Here is a 20,078-nt window from a genome sequence, read left to right on the forward strand (position 1 = left end):
CTTATTCTCTTGACAGTTTTGGTCTCTAAAAGCTCATTCCTGTCATTTAGTTACAGTTTATTTGAGAAGCTAGTGCAGAGTATGACTGGTAAATGATGTCATCCTTTTATCTTCAAAGGAATTTCCAAAGATTTGGAAATTTCCCTGCTTGAATGACAGAAGAAAGACTTATATTGTGCCTCACCGTACAGTGGTTTGGGAAATGTGTGTCTCAGGTAGACCCACTTTCAATTATCCTGCATTTCAGATGAAAACATTTGGGGTAATTATCCAGATAATTTAAACAATTTTTAAGTCATGTTTTTAATTGGAAGATAGCCAAATATCCTGTCTTTGAAGTCTCCATTCTTTATGTCACATGAAGACTGTCCATCTCCTTGGTATAGTTAAAATAAAAGAAAGAAATGAAGTGATTGCAGCTTGAGTTGATTTTATGAACAGACACGAGTATGCTGCCTTATGCTCTCTGATCTTGCAAGCACTACTCTCTAGGGCCTTTTACATGGGAGGACATGATAGGCATGTATGCCAAAAAGAAAGGACTATTCTATATTGATTGCCACAAGTAAATGCTTTTATCAGTCTCAGGAGGGATGGTTTCTGAAGCATAGATATGCTGAAAAAGGATGGCAGCAAAAAGGTTTTCATCTCATTTGTATTCCTTGATTAACTAAGTTTGACAGAATAGAAAGTCATTGGGTTGTAAAGAAGATAAGGAAACCTGTGGACAAGAGTCCAATGACGTAGTATAGATAGAGAATGAAGAACATTTTAGTTACAATATTATTACAGAAATCTTAAAATTATATTTTGGAGAGGACCATTCCTCTGAAGGAACTCAGAGTAGAATCTTTCTGGGTAGTTCACTTTCTATTCTGCATATAATAAAATATTGGTTCTCATTGTTATTAAATAAAACAACACTAATATCAGTGTTTTACGTTTTTACTAAGAATCGGGAAGATAAAACATATGTCAGAAGAAAGGAAATAAAATGAGCTCCTTCAGTTTGAAAGAATTTTTTCAAATGCAGTAAACAAGAGACTAAATTATAGCACCACATTTTCGGGTGTGCTGGTGTCAGCTGATGCCTGCCATGAGTTCAGAGATGGATGGTGCTTTTCTGTGACTATACCTAAGGGAGATGATAATAGCAATGTGGTCTGTATTTTTAGTTCCTTATTATAAGCATGATATTGTCTATTTTCTTTTTAAAAGTGTGTCAGATTTCCCTCATGCTCTATGGTTTGTTTCCTGCTTAACTTCTTGACAATCTGCTTAAAACAACATTGGTTTATTTGTGTCCAGAGGATACAAAAATGTTTTAAAAATAGAACAACAAACATTCCACCATAAGCTTTGAAAAAACTTCCTGAATTATGGCTTTGAGTTTCAACCAAGAGATGGAGGCTATATTTATGGCTGTGTGCATGTTTGTGCATCTTTTTGTGAGTGGAAATTCATTACTGTACGGGACATGAGCTCTTTCCCTAACACTTGTGTTGAACGGTTAATGTGAGATGGTGGTACTCTGAAGTACAAAGTAACAGACAGAATTAAAGTTCTTGATGCATGCTAGGTCAGTGAAGCTTTGTTATTTATTTCCTGTGTGGAAATAAAAGGCACTATATGCAGGTTAAGGTTTTGCAGTTCCAGGGCCAGGAGTGGTGGCTCACGCCTGTAATCCCAGCACTTTGGGAGGCCAAGTCAGGCGGATTACCTGAGGTCAGGAGTTTGAGACCAGCCAACATGGCGAAACCCAGTCTCTGCTAAAAATACCCCATCTCTACTAAAAATACAAAAATTAGCTGGGCGTGGTGGCGTGCGCCTGTAAACCCAGCTACTCGGAAGGCTGAGACAGGAGAATCTCTGGAACCCAGGAGGCAAAGGTTGCAGTGAGCCAAGATTGCACCTTTGCACTCCAGCCTGGGCGACAGAGCAAGACTCCATCTCAAAAATAAATAAACAAACAAACAAATAAATAAATAAATATTTACATTTCCTTTTTCCTGTCACCTAACTTAAAGGCATGTATTTTTTCTTTTTCAGAGAAAAGGCCTCCTTTTGTCACCCAGGATGGAGTGCAATCATTTAACTTTATAGAAGCCTCACAATAGCTCTCTACTTGAAGTTAATTATGTAGGACTACTTTATGTAGATGACCTTGCAAAATTTTATTGCCTACAACCCCCTGGAATTCATTTAAAATTACTATTGATGCAGGCGGACATGAGTTGATTCACATTATTTCTGTGCATAATGGGCTTTATGGTAAATTCTTCTTTAATGTGTTTACAATATTTGACTACTGTATCATTTAAGAACTATATCAGGTTATGAACATTTGGGAAATATGAGATCCCCCAAAAAAGTGACATGATAAAAGAAATACATTTTGCCTTATGTGTTGAATAGAGAGGGCTAAAGTTAAGGGGGGAAGTAAAAATACTAACGGGCTATTTTTTTTTTTTTTTTAATGGAAAGCAGTACAATTTGTGATGCATACCAAATTTTAATTTTGTGTTAATGGACAATATAGGCCCTTGGTAACATTACCTTTCTTTTTTTTTTTTTTTTTTACAACTGCTACCCATGAAGAGCATAGGCAGTATGCCCACTTAAGTGTCTTTTTGCAAGATTGTACATGACTAGAGCCCCAAAGGGAGTTCTAAATCTTAATGGAGAAAAAGAGTTCTTTAAAAACAAGGTTGTAAATTTGCATTCATTTCCCTCTTAGAAGTCTGGTGTTCATCTCATATATGGATTAGGTGAAAGCTAAGTGACAAATCACCTGTTTGGGAAAATTTCTTAGTAGATAAGCTCTCTCCAGATAATTTAGGATTATGTTTCAGACTATCAATTTAGGCTCAGAAAAGCGAATGGTTTTATATTATGTTATAGCAATTTCACAGGGTAGGATTTAATACATTTTTATGGATAAAATGAATAGTGTTTGATTATTGGATCTGAGTTAGGAGAAGAAATTTTCCCTTCACAGTTACATGGTTTAAGATCTGGAATCCCTTAAATTTGATCTGTGGCATTCACCTAACTTTACTGTTCCAATATGCCAAGACAAAATTATTTTGTGAAGGAAAGTTATTTAATTTACAAGTTAATGTCTGTTGCAGAAATATTTCACATTGCTCAATCAAGAATTGCTCAACATTAATTTCATATATGTAGAAACATTCTTTGAACTTTAAGTTATTTGTATTCTATACTTATATTTTGATATTTATACTTACGTTTTTGTATATTTTCCTTAAGATAGTTATGTAGTAAAGTTTATACTAAACCATTTTGGGCTTGGAGCTCAACATCCAAACCAAGAAAGGAATAAAACTTTTTCATGATTTCTGTTAATTATAATTCATGACACTGGTTAGTAAGATATAATCTATATTTGTGATCATTCCTGGTATTGTTTATGTTTTCTTGGAAGATAAGATATTATTTCAGTGAATAAAAGCTATTCTAAATATATGAGAAAAATAATTAAACTGTCACAATAATGGATATGGACTTGAAAAATATTAGTTTTGAGGTTTTCTTTAATGACTGATTCCTTTCAATTGTATGGAAAACAGAGATTTGAAAAAGAATATCATTTTCCCTAATGATGTCTTTATGTCTAATATCCATGAACAGATAGGATCTTTGATGCTTTACTTATCTTTGCATATTTTAGTATAGTTCAGATCCTAAATACTTTTAGGAGTCTCGGTCTGTCACCTAGGCTAGAGTGCAGTGGCATGTTCTCAGCTCACTGCAGCCTCCACCTCCCGGGTTCAAGCGATTCTCCTGCCTCAGCCTCCTGAGTAGCTTGGACTACAGCTGTTCATCATTATGCTCTGCTAATTTTTGTAATTTTAATAGACACAGGGTTTCACCATATTGGTCAGGCTAGTTTTGAACTCCTGACCTTGTGATTCGCCCACCTTGGCCTCCCAAAGTGCTAGAATTACAGGCACGAGCCACTGCACCTGTCCCCTGAAGACTTTTTAAGGGCCCTTTCCATTAACTTCAGTTTTTCATCATATAACAATAGCAACAAACAATAAAAACAGCAATAGTAGTCACAGTCATAATGTACTATAATGTACAAATTTAGTTCAGTTTTCACATATGATCTTACTTGATTCCCCTAACAATCCTCTCAGCATGTTCAGTTATACCCACTTTACAGGTGGTGAGTCAGAGAGATTTCATGAGGTGGTCAAAGTTGGAGGGCCATATCAGTGATGGCTCCTGAACTCTGTCCCAGGTCCCTGACTCCATTTTCAGGCCTCTTCCTATGAGCTCTGTGTAATAAAGCTTTGTGTTATAGAGATATATGTACTTGATTGCCCCCTTACTAGTTGTTAATGAAGCATCTTCATGTTTGGACCTATGTCTTACTCACTGCGTAAGCCTATACAATGCTGACTTGTCTTCTTTGCACAGTGAAATTAAATGATACTTTCTTTTAAAACTTAATTAAGATGCTTTTGTAGTTCATAAGCATGAGGATTGGGTTTTCTTGCTCTTGTATGAGATGTGCCTCCCTCAAACCTTGGAAACCTGACTTGAAAAAAAAAAACTTTAATTATGGAAGAAAAGTTAATGGTTAATCATGTAGCTGGCAATGAACATGTTAAATTGTACTGAAAATGTTTTACACATTTTAGATGTTTGTTCTTTAATTTGGTCTTTAATTCTTCTTGGTAATACCTTATTTATGAACTACCTTACTTGAAATACCCCCTAAAGTCACTCTCACCATGGTGTTTTCTTTATAGATCATTTAAGACTGCTAGAAATTATTTGCATTTTTTTTTGGTTACTTCCCATCACCTCCACTAGAATGTTAGCTTTATTGAAGTTGTTTCCTGTTTTGTTCAGAGCTATATATCTCCAGTGCCTAGCTAGAATATTGCCTGGCATTGTAGTTCAATAAATATCTACTGAATGAATGAATATCAGTTGCTTTTAATTATAAATTTCCATCTTCTTATACATTTAAACAAATTTGCTGTACAGGGTACTCATATGTGACCCTTATTTTGCTGGAGAATGCTGAATTGACTCATGTGGTTGTATGCATGAACTATTTAGTGACGATATAAGCTTGGCAAACAGAAATAAATATGTGGTTTTTTTTTAAATTCAGGAGATTACAAAAGTGTAACAAAACCCACTTGAAAATACTAGTATGTTTAGAAGGGTATAATTAAATCTGTGATTGTTTAAAAAGAATCATAAAAGTTCTTCTAATCCAATGTCTACTCTTATTATATCTTGAAGAAATCTGTTGTGAGGAAACTAATAGAGATACGTATGTTTTGTTTGTATATCTTTTTGTACTTGAGATATGGTTTTCAATTGATTTTTATACATCATATCTCTAGTAATAGCACAGTGTAGTGGGGGTATAAGATATACAGATTAGTTTCTTAAAATTTGTGACATTTGTATGTGGAGAATATAGAAAATCATGTAATTTAGGTTATAATATATTCTTAATGATTGGAAGTGCCACAGACTTCCAGAATTAATGTAAAAACCTGTATCAACAACAAAAAGAGCAATAATAAACATTAATATAATTGAGTGTTAAGTACTGAGAAAAGTCCTCTAGAAAATTGGTTTGGTGTGGCTGCAGGCCAGACCATGCTTGTTGCCAGCTGATAGTGATCAAATGGAATACATCAACAATCTGTGAGGTTTGTGTCTCCAAACCTAGACTGGGGTTAAGAATCTGCACTAGGAAGTGACACTTACAGAAGACAGTGTACTGTATTATGTAAATAAAAATAAAAAACAGTATTGTAAAGAAAGCCATTATACTTTGTTAAGGAAAAGTTGATGCAAATCAAGACAATATTTGCTGCAAATTGGGACTGGGAAATATTTTTGGTGCAAAATTTCAGCAGAAGAACTCAAAGTCTATTCAGCACACATGAAACTAGTAAAATTTACTTAAAAGTTTAAGCTTTGCATGCTAGATTCTATAATATTATCTGCAGAATTGGAAATACTACAGCATGACCCAGAGCTTTGAAATGGACAGCCAAATGTTGCAAATAAATCTTTGGGAGTTTATTATTAGCCAACAAAATTATTGCTCACTAGATTTGAAATAACAAATCTGTGGCCTTGACATTTAATCAGAGCATGAAGCGCATCTATTGAATTTCATATTTGAGATTTTACTTTACTAGAGCCCTAAGTAAAGCATGTAGATTCTAAAAATCTGTTCAGATAAGGTAAAATACAGAATGCTTGGTATACATGCACAGAATCTTTTTATTCATTGCTTCATGTTCCATTGCCCCTTCTTCAACATGCTTCTTTTGAGTTTTTTCTGAACAGAAATGACTTTAATATAAGTATACAAAGAACTACCCAGAATTTCTTTTTAGAGACAAAGGAGGTAGGAGGTTGAATCTGCCCATATTCCCCTGTGACTGATCAGTTGAGTATAAACTATTTACAATAGAATGTTGAAAGGAATTTTCTACCTGCTGCAGGGCTGGCATTGTAATATAGGGCAATTTTACATGCCCATATAATTTAAATTATTAGACTTATAAACTTTTCTTCAAAGTCTGTCTAAAAAGAAAGAAAAAATGGGAGAGGAAAGAGAGAAGGAAGAAGGGAGGGGAGGAGAGACAGAGGGAAAGGGGAAAGAATGAAGTTTCTGAATCTCTCCCATCTATCTTTTTCACATTCTAGTGAGAGAAATTCTAAGTATTGTCTATTCATGAGCATCTGCAAATCACATTGCAGCTTAACTGTCTCTTCTCTGATTTAATAGAAACTTTGATTGTTTTCTAGGATTTATATCCAGAGTAATTGTTTTTGCATTTTAATATAGAAAGAAGTAGATTGAATAAATGCATAACATATTAGAAATGCTATTAAGCAAATGATTCTATGTGGTACTATCGAATGAATGTTTTTCTTTACTCTTCTAAACAAAACGCACATTTCTCCAATTATTTTTAAATTGAGAACAGTGGAAAAGAAATCTATTTGTGTGTTGATTCATTTTTTTTTTTTTTTAGTATGATTAAATGGTACAGCAGAAGTCTTATACAGTATAGTCAGGTACTTTTCTCTGCAAGATCTGTAAGGGCAGTTTTTATCTGCATCCTAGATACACAGTATTTTCACACACCGAGACTTTAATTCCTGTTATCTTAATGTTATTTATAAGTCCCTCGCATCTCTTAGCAGCTGTACTTCACCAACTCTTCCCATATTTGAGTCTCTGCCTCAAAATAGCGAGCCTTTATCTCAAGCCTCGGATGGTGAGAAGTTCATGAGAAGTTTTCACGTGGCAAAAATGGTGATGGTAGAAGACATATCTGTTTTTCATTTTATTTGTGTGTTTTTAATTGGACTGTTTTTCTTAGAGAGTTTCTCAAAACAAGTGAATTTCTAGAGAGAAGAAAGAGATTTCTATTATTTCAAGGGATGATAGTTAAGATGCTTCAAAAAAGTTGACCTTCCCACATCAGACCAATATCTGTAGAGTTTGAAAAGTTGTCAAACTTGCCCTTAAATAAGGAGAACAATGACTTGAGCTTTAATTGTTCCACATTCAGGGCTTTCAATGTTCCAGATACTTTGCCTCTTCTCTTAGTTCCCAATTGAGAAGTAAGTCGGTAAAGGATGAGTATTCCTTCCATTTTATGTAGCATGTAGGTGCTAATTTGTCTGCTCTAATGTGCACCAATGTTGGTATTATATGTTCTAAGGTCCTCTGCTGTATCCTTGGAAACAGACTATGTTATGTGTTACTGTGAGATTACAAATATGTTTCTAAGAAAATTAGCTGCCTATTATTTGTACTTGCTCTTGTTTCTGATTCAGAAAAATAAGCTTGGCCTTGCTGGTGCTTTCAGAATTGAGGTGTTGTGTATTCCTGGGAGTGTCACTCATAGATTTAATACATGCATCAGTGGAGTTAAACTGGCTGAAAGGGCTGTCAATGATAAAAAGTGGGGATGCTATAAAAGACAATGGCCCTATCCCATTCATGTGACTCAGGCAGTCTTCATCTATTTCTTTTATATTTTTATGGATTTTTTTCTTTTCACCATTTGCATAAATTGGTAGTACATGTAATATAAATGCAAAGAACAGAGAGCATGCCCATTTTTAAAGCTATGAGAAAATAGACCTGTCAGGAGATTTGTTCAGTTTAGAGTGGGAGGAACAATAAAAATCCATGCTGTATTTGTTTCTTAGAAAGTACTCTAAGGGTGTTTTCCCCCCAGCCAGCTAAATTGCATGTGGCAGTTGCTACAGCAACCCATTTTTGTGATTTGCAGAATAAGGGAGCAAACCAGATGTAAATTGTCAGTAAGTTTCTGTTGTCATGGAAGACGGGAATGTATGCAGTCTCATTTGGTCAATTTATGTACTGTTGTGGTGTATTGTTCTCATCCACTCTTTTCAACATGCTATCATGAATTAGTATTCCATTCTTTGGATGCATAATTTCTGAGTTTCTGAGTTTTATACATGATGTTAACTGAAATAACTAGATGTCAGTTTCATAGAATGTTGTTTCTGCAAAATGAAGGTTATTTGACATCTGTTTTGTAATTTTTCAGCCTATTGACATAAGAATTCTTTAGTTTATTTCATGAAGAAGACTCAAATTACTTTTTAAAGGGCACTTCAAAGATTTTGTGTTATTTTATTTGAAAATACATATTTGCAATCTACAGAGTTAAGAATATATTATTGTCTCAATGAGATCTTTAGTAAGAAAGTAGGAAATAGCTCTGGACTGGGAGCTTCTGAAAGTCTGTGGTCATGCCTCTGCTGTCTGTATTTTGGCAAGTAGATTCACATTTTAGACCCAAATCACTTGTAAGAGCTATTATATCTGGAACTCCCCATCTCTTCTTTTTATTTTTCTTCCTCTTTTGTGTGAGGGACTGTCCTCTTTTCTCTGCTTTTCCTGTCTTCCCCACTGTTCTAGAAGCCATGACCCTCTCGTTCTAAATAGATTTTACCCTCCTTCCAATGGGATGAGAGCCTGGGTATTTGTATGCGTATTTTTAATTTGATAAGAAGTGTAGCTTACAGCTTATTGTGAATACATTAACATCTCATCACTTGTGGCAAGTCCGCCACACTTTTCATCCCTACTATTAATTTTCCTTTTCTTCACATTTAAAAATTTTTCTTTAGCATTTGTTTTAAAAAGCCCCGAATCAAAAAGACTAGATAGGGGGATTAATGATGAGACTTTTCTATTATTTAGCACGATTTAAAACTATTGCTGGCAACCATACTAAGTAGTTTCACATACAATATCCCCTCAGCCTTTTAAAAAATTGATATCAGCTTCAATAGAAGTGATGGTATTAGTTATTAAAGTGACATCGTATCAAAGTATATAAACATGGAACATTAACAACAGAAGTGAGAACAATTTCCAGAACAAAATGTAGAGTTTGGTAAATCTAAAGCAGATAACAAAAGAAATTGTTTCATTCTCTACAATAAATTTGAACTGTGGATTACAGAACTAAACATTTACAGGAAAATAGGACACAGAGGGAGTGGGAGAAAGAAAATCATATGACTTTTGTCTTTCCCGTACCTGGAGTTTCATCATTTCCAACTCTGCAAAATTGGCTCAAGATGTGAATAGTAAAGGCGTATGTGTGTGCATGCATGAATGAAGGAAGGCATCCTCCAGCAAATTTGCCTTTCAAAAAAGTTGCCTGAATATGGGCCCAAACTCAGAGATATGAAGAATGTTAACCTGGGGAAGTGAAAATGAAAATGTAGCCTTCCCCCACACGCATATTACAGGAGTATCACTTTTCAGTGTTCTCATTTTGTTCCACACTTAACCCCAAGATTTCTTGAATTGAGAATACAAATGCCTTATTTTGCTCTCTGGTACTCTCAAAATGGTGTTCAGTAGAAGCAGCCTAGTCATTAAGGGATCAGGCATGGACTCTAGTCTTTCTCTGCTGCTGCCATGTCATTGTTTCCTCATCTACTGAAAGGTGAGTGATGATAGTACCTACTTCAAAGGGATGTTGTAAAAATTAAATAAAATAATGCATTAAAAGTTCATAGTATAAAAAAGTTCTTCTGCACCAGACACATACAGAGTGGTTACTTAAATGTTAATCACGATCATATTAAGAAGCCATCATACGGATAAGAACTCATTAGAATTTGCTGTAACTTAAACTTATAAGTGAAAATATTGGAACAGGAGAAATGGCAGAGCAAAATAGAACTACTTAAATGGCATTTGGCTCTGATTATCATAAAAGGTTGTAGAATTTTACTTGCCTAGTAGATATTTTTCTGTTTATTTATGTGAAAATAATTCTAAAAATGCATCACGCTATTTACCATGTTAGTTATATGACATGTCTTAGAAGAAGAAAAAGTCCTTAGAAAGCAGATGCAAATCAGTGTGGCTAGACTTAGTTAAATATTTATAAACTGGTAAAAACTATTAGCAGTTGTCAAATATTAAAAAAAATCCAATATTGGTCTGTGTGTGAAAGTATAAACATATGCATGTATGCTTGTTGGCAATGGAATAGAGATAAAGAAGTACCATTATAACTATAAATCTGCAGAAATGCTAATACAGGTTTTTTGAGATGATGGAGTAATGCAGTTGTTATTACTTGAGATATGGTTACATTTTGTAGGAAACAAAGTCTAATAGATACTGTTAAAATTTAACAACATTCATTAGTACTCACACACAGTGCTAATTAGAGTAAAAATAAGAGAGAAACTAGGCCGGGCGCGGTGGCTCAAGCCTGTAATCCCAGCACTTTGGGAGGCCGAGATGGGCGGACCACGAGGTCAGGAGATCGAGACCATCCTGGCTAACACGGTGAAACCCCATCTCTACTAAAAATACAAAAACGAGCCGGGCGAGGTGGCGGGCGCCTGTAGTCCCAGCTACTCGGGAGGCTGAGGCAGGAGAATGGCGTAAACCCGGGAGGCGGAGCTTGCAGTGAGCTGAGATCTGGCCACTGCACTCCAGTCCGGGCGACAGAGCGAGACTCCGCCTCAAAAAACAAAAAAAAAAAAAAAAAAAAGGGAGAGAAACGAAAACTGTGAAGTCACTATGATAAATGGACACTATAGTCTTAAAAAAGACCATGTTATTGTCAGCAATGTTTAAATTTTAGCAACTCGGGGACTTGAGTGCTCGTTGTCCTATACTATATGGTCTACAACGGGGTTTTAATTAACATTAAAAAAAATAAGTTTACAATGAGATTTATGATTTCAATGATTGTAATTATTTTATACATGTTATAAAGTCTTTTATGACCCTAGCAAAGAGAATTAGTGAAGAATGGTTTCAGAACTTTTTAAATTTGAGATGAAATGTCCCAGAGTAGTGGAAGTTTCTAATAGAATAGCACGAAGAAGCTGGATTATTCTATTTATTTTTTAGGTAGGTATGAAACTTCAAACTTGCTATTACTATGGTTTCCATTCTTTTATTATACTTGTGGACTTCCACTTGGTAATTTTTCTGTCTCTCTTTTATTTGAACTGATTTAAACAAAACAAAACAACTCTTCAGCTAAAATCACTTTAGGTCACAAATTCAAAACTACAGACTCGAGTAATTAACATGCTTGATGCAAAGCAGCAGCAACACATTACTGTCAATAAAATGACAATCTAAAGAGACATCTTGAAAACTGACTGGATGACAGTGAATTGTGCTTCTGCTAAACTCCAGCAGCTAAGAAGTTCCACAAATATGGGCCCTTCACAGAGAAGGCACTGCAGAGTTTCTCTATAGGGTTGAGTTTGGGAACTTTTGGTCATCATGATGCATTAAAAAAAAGAATGATTTGACAGGAGCATATGGTCCAAACTTTTTAAAACTGTGACTATAGCCAATGTGCTATGAAATACCCACTGGGCAAGGATTGAGTCACCTGGTTTGGGTTCTAATTATGTCTTTAAGTCACTTTTAACAAGTGACCTAAAATCTGTAAAATCTGTCCCAATATAGGGATTCTGTTATATTCTGACTCATTTTGTTTTAAAAGAAATTGACGGGCAGTGTAGAGTTTACTCATTAATCATATTGGTGGCAGTTTCTGGGTGACCCTCATTTGAGTTCCATATGGAATGACATATAGTGAGATATAGTGTATGAAAATTGGAGTTCATGAACATGTGGGCAGAAGAGGTTTGTCCACTTTTGGTAGATGTTTCTCCTAAGGATACATAACCTAGTACCCTAGAGATATCACCTGACTGCCAAGAAATGACTGTGGATGGTATACTTTTTTAGATTGGGGACAGTAGAGATAGGAACTATGTTTACCACAGCCTTACATTATTACATATTAACTGAGGTCATTTACTAAGGAAGTCAGATCCCTTAAAATCAAACCCCTAACTCACTTAGCTATACCCTCTTCTCAGTCTTCTCAGGAAAGATACAAGACAATATACCTATTTAACCTGTTATTTTTCTTGTATATTTCTCAGGAATTATACAAGACAGTATACCTATTGTACCCGTTGTACCTATATGTATATTCTGTATTAATTCAAGCAATTGATTGTCTCAAGTAATTTTTTTTTTTTTTTACTAAATCTAAAACAAAAATGGTAGACAGTGGACAAAGAAAAAAGACTTGAATCTTTACCCAATAATTCTGTAACTTTGTGCAGAAAATAAATATTGATTCTGATTCTTAGGTGTTATTCTTATAGATTCTGAGATCACACATTAAAAGTACCCAAGTGAGTTTGGTAGTACATCATCACAGATACAAATATATGATTCTACTTGCTGTATCATATAGACATTATTCCTTATCAGTATGCCAAGGTTCTGTTCAATGACTAGGGATGTATCTATATCATGGTCGTTGATTACATGACCATGAGATGAAATGTCTAAATGAATAAGTGGTAAGATATTATCTTAGAATATTTCTTCTTTCAAAGACATAAAAGTCTCTATCAAGTAAAATCCAGAGCAGCACATTGTTTAAAAACTAAATATGATGATGTGAAAAGAAAGCATCATGCTTAAATGGGGTTGAGAATTTGGTATACTACTAGCAGGGGTGGAGGCAGAATGTGGTGATCAAGGAGGAGGAGTTACCATTCCACACAGGAAAAACTCTTCATGGGGGAATTTTAAACTTATAAATGTTCATCATCTTTATAAAATATAGAAAGATATTTAAAAGTTTTCAAATATTTTCAAATCTGGTGAGCAACATTCAGAAAGAATAAGGTTAAAACATTGTTCTACTTGTTCAATTTGCAAGATATTTATGATCAAGAAAATTTTCCTTATTTCATTAGTGATTTCCATTCCCTAAGAAATGATAAAGATCTTAGATGTTCATAAATTCTCCAGGAATTCAACCATGATATTTTTACATACCTTACACTTCTAAACTTACACAGATTAATAAGAATGTTTAAGTAGAAAATCCACAAGTAATACTTCTAGATTAGTTGAATTATATTGTGTTCATTATCATTATATTATTTATGAAATAATATTATACTAATCAGGTTGCACCATGTGGTAAAACTGTAAAGTTTGATGCATTTATTATGTTTATTTTAAATCTATATGTTATAAATATTTTAATATATATATATATTTTTATTATATATAAAGTTTGAGCATATTATTATATATATACCCCTGATCTTGGCTGAGAAGTTTCAAACTGTAGAAAGAGCCTGTTGTTCGATGCTTCTGCATAAAAAGTCAAATGCTTCTCTAAGGATTAATATATTATGCTTATTCTAAGAAATACGTGATAAGGCATTGGATACAGTGTACACTGCTTGGGTGATGGGTGCACCAAAACCTCAGAAATCACCTCTAAATAATTTATTCATGTAACCAGACACCATCTGTTTCCCAAAGACCTATTGAAATTTAAAAAAAGAGAGAGAAATATATGCTAAGGAAGACATAATAACATGGGCTTCAGAGTCAGACATTCAGGATTCCAATCAGGACCTTTCCACTGAGCGAAGGTGGGCAAATGCTTCTTCATTTCAAGCCTCAGTTCCCTCGTGGAACCAAAGTGAAATGAGAGGAGGTGAACAAAGAGCTTACCCAGGTTCCAGGCTGTAGAGCATGTTAAATAAATGTTGCCCAACATCTTCCTCTTCTTTCTCTTTCTCCTCCTCTTCCTTGTCTTTGTTGTATATAAGAAGTAGCAGGAAAAAAACCCCAGAAGTTTAATTTAAAATTATACATGTCCTTCTTTATTTCTTATTTGTTAGGTTATTCATGATTCACAGTACTTTAACCTTTTATCACCTCAAAATTGAATTTATTTTTTCAGTTGTCTAATTGCTTATAATTTTCAAAAAAATCTTCATTTTGAACAGAAAATATATGTTGATGTGAGCTCTCTAAACTCCATTTTTAATCACTGGAGGAATCCTCAACAACATTTTTGCTTTAATTTTACATTCAGATTTTGTTTCGTAGGACAGTCAAGTCGAAGGACTCCCCTGATAGTCCTTTCAGGAGGTGACACAGCAAGAAATGCTGAAGTTTTACAAACAGCTAGTATAGAACGCTTCTACTAAAGTTTTAGGTTTGGCTCAGCATCCTCAGTTTGAAAAGCAAGTTACAGCTTTCATCAATTAACCTTGCAGGGCTAGAAGCTTATGCATACTGAGGAAGACTGATGAATTTCATTGAAAATTGATGCTCATAGTAGCAATGAAATTGTATTCAGACTATTTTCATGTTCTTCATTTAAAAGAGAATGCATGAGGGGGAAAAGTGTCCAAAATTTGGAACTAGATACAAGGAAACCTTATTATAAATAATGAAATTTGAGGCCAACAAGCTAAGTTTTGCATTTTTCTTTCGTGTCATTTATACTGCATGACCTCAGGTAAAGAAGTATGTTGACTTCCACTTGATGGAAAAATGATGAAAGAAGAAGCTATAAGCTGCCGGTTCACAGATCTGGCTGTGAATTGAACTGCAAAAAATCATTTTAGTTAATCTAGTGGATCGCGAAACTCAAATACAAATAAGTAAAGCTTCACTCCTTTCTCAGAAACAAAAGAAAAATCCTACAAAGATATAATATTCTAGTATGAGCAGAATGTATGATATGAAACTATAAACGGAGTTTTTGTATTTTGATAGAGAATCTGACTCTTGGAAGGCGATATAAACTAGCTATATTTAGGCAGTACCAACGGGAGGCAGTGTTGCCTCATGCACAGAGGCATGTTCTTGAGAGCTAACTGACCTAGGTTCCTTTTTCTGTTCTTCATTAGTTATGGCAAGTTACTTTTCTTCTCTAAGCCTTATTTTTCACGTTGGTAAAATGGGTTAAACATAGTGCTTACATAGTACGGTTGTTATGACGATTAAATGAGAAAATGTGTGTTAAGTGCTTAGCACAATGTTTGGCACGGAAAATGCTTGTATGTTGTAAACGAGATCTGCCAGTATTACTACCATTCCTTTAGCCAGTGAAGGACTGTCTAAGATAGATGATGTGGTTTGAATGTATAAGGTCTCTGCTTACATTAATTTATGTCATCACATTTGTTTTAATTCTTCCTTACTTTGATTATTTTGCCCAACAGCAGCATATTATGGTATAATTTATAGCCTAAATATAAAAATGAGACTTTGATATTTATAAATTTTGCTTCCTCATTAAAAAGTAATTGATTAAGGAAATGGTGGTTTGGAAAATGCCTCACTGATTTTAAAAAGTTAGCTGAACATCACCTTATGACACTCTTTAAACAACTGTAGTGTTTGTGTAAAAAATATGTGGGTAATAAATGACAATATGAGGAACAAATATAAACTATGTGTTTGGTAAGTGAGTCAGTTCAGCTAGTCACACAACAAATTGACTTGGATGAAGTTTATATCTTATAATGGCATTTTATATATTTTTCATTCAAGAATGACTATGAATAGAGCTTTCAAAGTTTATATGATCTTAGAGTATGTTTATCTTTCATATATGGCAGTCACCTTGTTTTGCTCTTTCCATTCTATTCTGTTGCACTTTCTTTTCAATGCTATAGCATTGTGACCTAGACTCATTCTCTTTTCACTTGCTGTATCTTTTTTGTTCTCAATGCCTTGGGCACCTGCAGTGTAAGGCCATTAACCCCTTGGCCTTTGTAGAAATCAAAATATCTGTGTAGATATATATGGAAATTATTTCCTGCAACTATTGAAATTTCAATAAAGGTCATTGTGGTTCCACGTATTCTATAGATGTTGAATACTTTTTGTAGAACATGTTCAGTGTTTGGTATTTCTGAGTGACTGAGCTTTGATAAAAATAGAATTAAACTTAGGCCCCATTAAAACTCCATATTTCGGAGGCATATAAATATAGCAATACAGTAAACAGTCTAATGACATAAAAGTCAACATAAATTGTATGTTTGAAAAATACGTCTGTTTTTAACTTTGTTTTGTTTTGTTTTGTTTTCCTTAAGAAAGGTAAGCTGCAAGTTAGTTGACAATGTTATTTAAATGCTTTGATCTCTCAACATTATGAGACTGTAAATTATAGAACAAATGTTACCCCAGGGAATGAATCCACTAAAATATTTGCCTTTATTTCATTGTAGTCGTTATTAATTTGATAATTTTCGAAAAATGTTATAAGTCCAAATCAAGCCTGTTTACCACAGTGAAAACGAAGTCTCTTAAATGTCTTCTATAGTTAAAATATCTACTATTATTCATGTCACTTGTAAGTGTTGTGAGTCCCGAGCTTCACCTTCAGGGGCTTAATCCCGGGAGAACACATTCTGCCATTCCTCAAGTCCTGTTTTGTACCAACTGGGAAACAGTGCCTCTTCCATTGTTCCTTAGGGAATGAGATCCCAGGAGCTTCAGGCCTTTGGAAATAGAGAATGTTGCCTATTGATGCTAACCTTTAACTGATTCAGTGGGCCTTTTTTATGCAGACATGCAAAAAGTGGTGATGTTTAAATTCCTTCCCTGAGTAGCGTAGCTGATTATCTGTGGATGCTTTACCTCCTGGAGGTAAAGCGTGAAATGACAAACTTTAGAACATGTTTTAAAGGGATTTTTATTCATTTCAAGGTCTGTATGACTTTTGACAGACAAAATCTCCCCTAGAAAGGGCGCGCAGAGTAATGTATGTAAGTTTACTGACATTTTGACTTTAGTAGTTTACAAATATACCAGTTTACTTTCAAATTAACTAGTATTTTTATCTTATTTAGTGTGTCATTTTCTCCCCAAGACAAACCAGAAAGGAGATGCTAAAGAAGTTGCTTTTATGTTGACACTTGATCCATTGGGGGTTCTTAAGTGACTTTGGAGACTTTGTTTGTAATTTTTAGTAACCTGGAAAATCCCTAAATAATTTACTCATCTCATTTTATCCAGTTTTTGAGACCTTTGCCAAGTATCTGTTTATCAAAGTGCTAATGCTGTCAGACAAACATATGGATGAGTAGGTAGAACAACATACAGTCTTTTTCTCCAAGAATAGATGTGGGTTGTGGGTTTTTGTTTTGTTTTTTTTTAATTTAACTCAGGCAGAGCAATAGCTGTGATTTAAGAAATAAATATTTTAATTTGCAAAAATCTATCCAGATATGGTGTGGTATGGTACAAAAACATAGTTGTTGGAAGGGTAAGATCTAGAGTGGAAGTTCAATAAAAAGGGAACTGACATTTATTACTAACTTCAGAAATGCCAGGGACCAGTGCTGCACCCATATTTTCTTCTACTCTCTGGAGTCAGAGACCCTTGCACCTCAACATGTTAGCAAGTCTCTAACCTCACAGAACCTCATTCTCCTGTCTTAAAGATGTTCATCATCATCATATCTACCCTACTTCACCTGATCGTTTTGAGGAGCAAAGTAATTGTTGAAAAATTGCTCTGTAAATGGTAGAGCTTTAAACAAATATTCACAATTATTGTGTTTATATTTTGTATCCTTCTCACAAGTTGAGTCAATTAATTACTATTATGTGAAGCAAAATTTGGAGAGCACATTTAAAAACAGAGAGAAATTTGCCCAAAAGAAAAGAAGAGGATTGTGATACTAAGGAGATGTCATTGCCTACTGGAGCTCCCACTCTGACTCTAGAAATCAGAAAGTAAGTTGGGATGGGGTAGGGAAGGGAGAGAAGGAGAAGGATTGCTATCCTGATAATATATTTATTGTTTTCCAATGAGATGTATAAGCAAAGCATGGATCCTGAGAATGGACACTGTATATAAAAAAATAAGGCACATGTTAAGTGCTTTAAATTATTTATAGTGAACCCAAGTAAAAACAGATGTGGAGAGGCTCTTCAGAATTCTTGGAAAACCTTAAAACTTATAGTGGATGATCAATAGCTGAGTCTCTGTAAGTGAAGGATAGCGGCATTATTATTATTAACATGTTTTAAAAACTGGGCAAAACTCTAGTTTTTATGACTCTTTACAGAATATAGTAAACCACATTCAAAAGATGAATTACGGTTTTGAAATATTTGGGTGTTATATACTTAATAAATCATTGCTGCTTCTGTTATTGAATATTGGCTTTTACTTTTAGAATGCTTGATTATCTGAATAAACATTTCTCTTTTTTGCACATATCTGTGAGTCTGGGGGGATTTTTTTTCAGATAGTTTTTTGAGAAAACATTATATTTGAAAGACTAAGGAGGCAGAATTTTAATGGAATGCTGGAGGAAGTATTGTAAGGAGTTCTAACCTGGGCCTCTCCAATCAATAGCTGGGTGAATACAAAGTACAGTATATTACATTATAATGATTTCAAACCCTTTCAGCCTCAGTTTTTTTCACCTATCAAATGAACATATTAGACTAGCTACTAATGTCTCTTTCAATTCAAAAATTCTGTTCTATGAAAGCATGTCTCCCTTCTTTATTCCCGTATACTGAAACTGTGTAATGTGTTTTTATTAATGGCACCATAGATAATTCTTCCCTTATTATGGCCTAAAGATGAATTAACATAATAGAAAGCAGATGTATACAAACTTGACAATTATGCAAATATAGTAGATAGCCCTGTAGGTACTGTACTTCTTCGGAAAGGTTTGAGATGGGCATTAAGTCTTCCTTGTTAATCCTGTATTTAATGACCTCTAAATAGCATCTATTGAGACCTTCGATTCCTTTCAACAAGTTAGAAAAACATTCTGATTTATCCCTCTTCCTTTTTCCCATCCTCTGGCACCAGCTACTGTCTTTATATTAGAATTTGACTTCCTTTCCTTTCACATTGTGGCTAAAGAAATAATTGTTATCATGTTTTACTAGTGACTTCGTAGATGTCTAACAAGACATCACTTTTTCAGAAGGAGAGGGGAGGAATTCCCTGAGCAGGAGCTATGTTCAGTTGTTACACAGTGAAGCTTTCCTAAGTACTCATTGCATAGCCAATATCAGACAGCTTTACCTTTGACAGCACAGACAAGATGTACTGATGTTTTGCCTAGAGTTTACCTGATTATTTAGTTTCATGTGCCAAACAATGATAAATAAGTAGTTAAACTCTCAGAACCAGGTCTACATGGAACATTTTAGTGGGCTGTACACATGTCTAGTGTTTCTTCAGACTGGCTGGAGCCACATTATTTTAAATCATTTTGGAGGAGCATCCTTATTGAGACTAGAAGAACTCATTTTTTAGCCTGCTATTAGCTTTCTTTTAATGATCTCCTTCAGATTTGCCAACAGATACCTCGCCTATGCTCATTTTCAGGGGCTGCTAATTAAGTAATAACCTTTAACTTAGATAAGTGTTTTTTTTTTTTTTTAAACTCAGTTTATAAAGCTTTCTGATCAACTTAGTTTGTAATAAATATCAAGTGCCATGTTACATAGGAATGTTACACCCAAAAAAATTCAGACTGGGGTGGAGGAGTGAAACATCAAACCCATCATATGGCAAAAGCAAAAGATGTTAAAAAAAAAAAAAAAACAAAGAAACAGTGAAATATAGTTAGTGCATCATAAGTTGATCACCTTTTTCGTAGATCACTAAATTGCTGGCCTAGAAGTCTGGTAG

The 20,078-nt window shown here is 34.4% G+C and overlaps 2 protein-coding genes and 1 pseudogene across 9 annotated transcripts in view; 2 read left to right on the forward strand and 1 right to left on the reverse strand.

The window, feature by feature from the left end:
* The window catches only part of IMMP2L (inner mitochondrial membrane peptidase subunit 2), a 926,645-nt gene that overhangs the window by 474,780 nt on the left and 431,787 nt on the right, over nucleotides 1–20,078 (forward strand). The window lies entirely within an intron of this gene.
* Nucleotides 1–20,078, reverse strand: part of LRRN3 (leucine rich repeat neuronal 3) — a 34,950-nt gene that overhangs the window by 10,862 nt on the left and 4,010 nt on the right. The gene's annotated exons all lie outside the window — the stretch shown is intronic.
* On the forward strand, nucleotides 4,485–4,574 carry LOC117073917 (annotated as a pseudogene).

This window comes from Trachypithecus francoisi, unplaced genomic scaffold, assembly GCF_009764315.1.
Source record: "Trachypithecus francoisi isolate TF-2019V2 unplaced genomic scaffold, Tfra_2.0 Lachesis_group4, whole genome shotgun sequence".
Lineage (NCBI taxonomy): Eukaryota > Metazoa > Chordata > Mammalia > Primates > Cercopithecidae > Trachypithecus > Trachypithecus francoisi.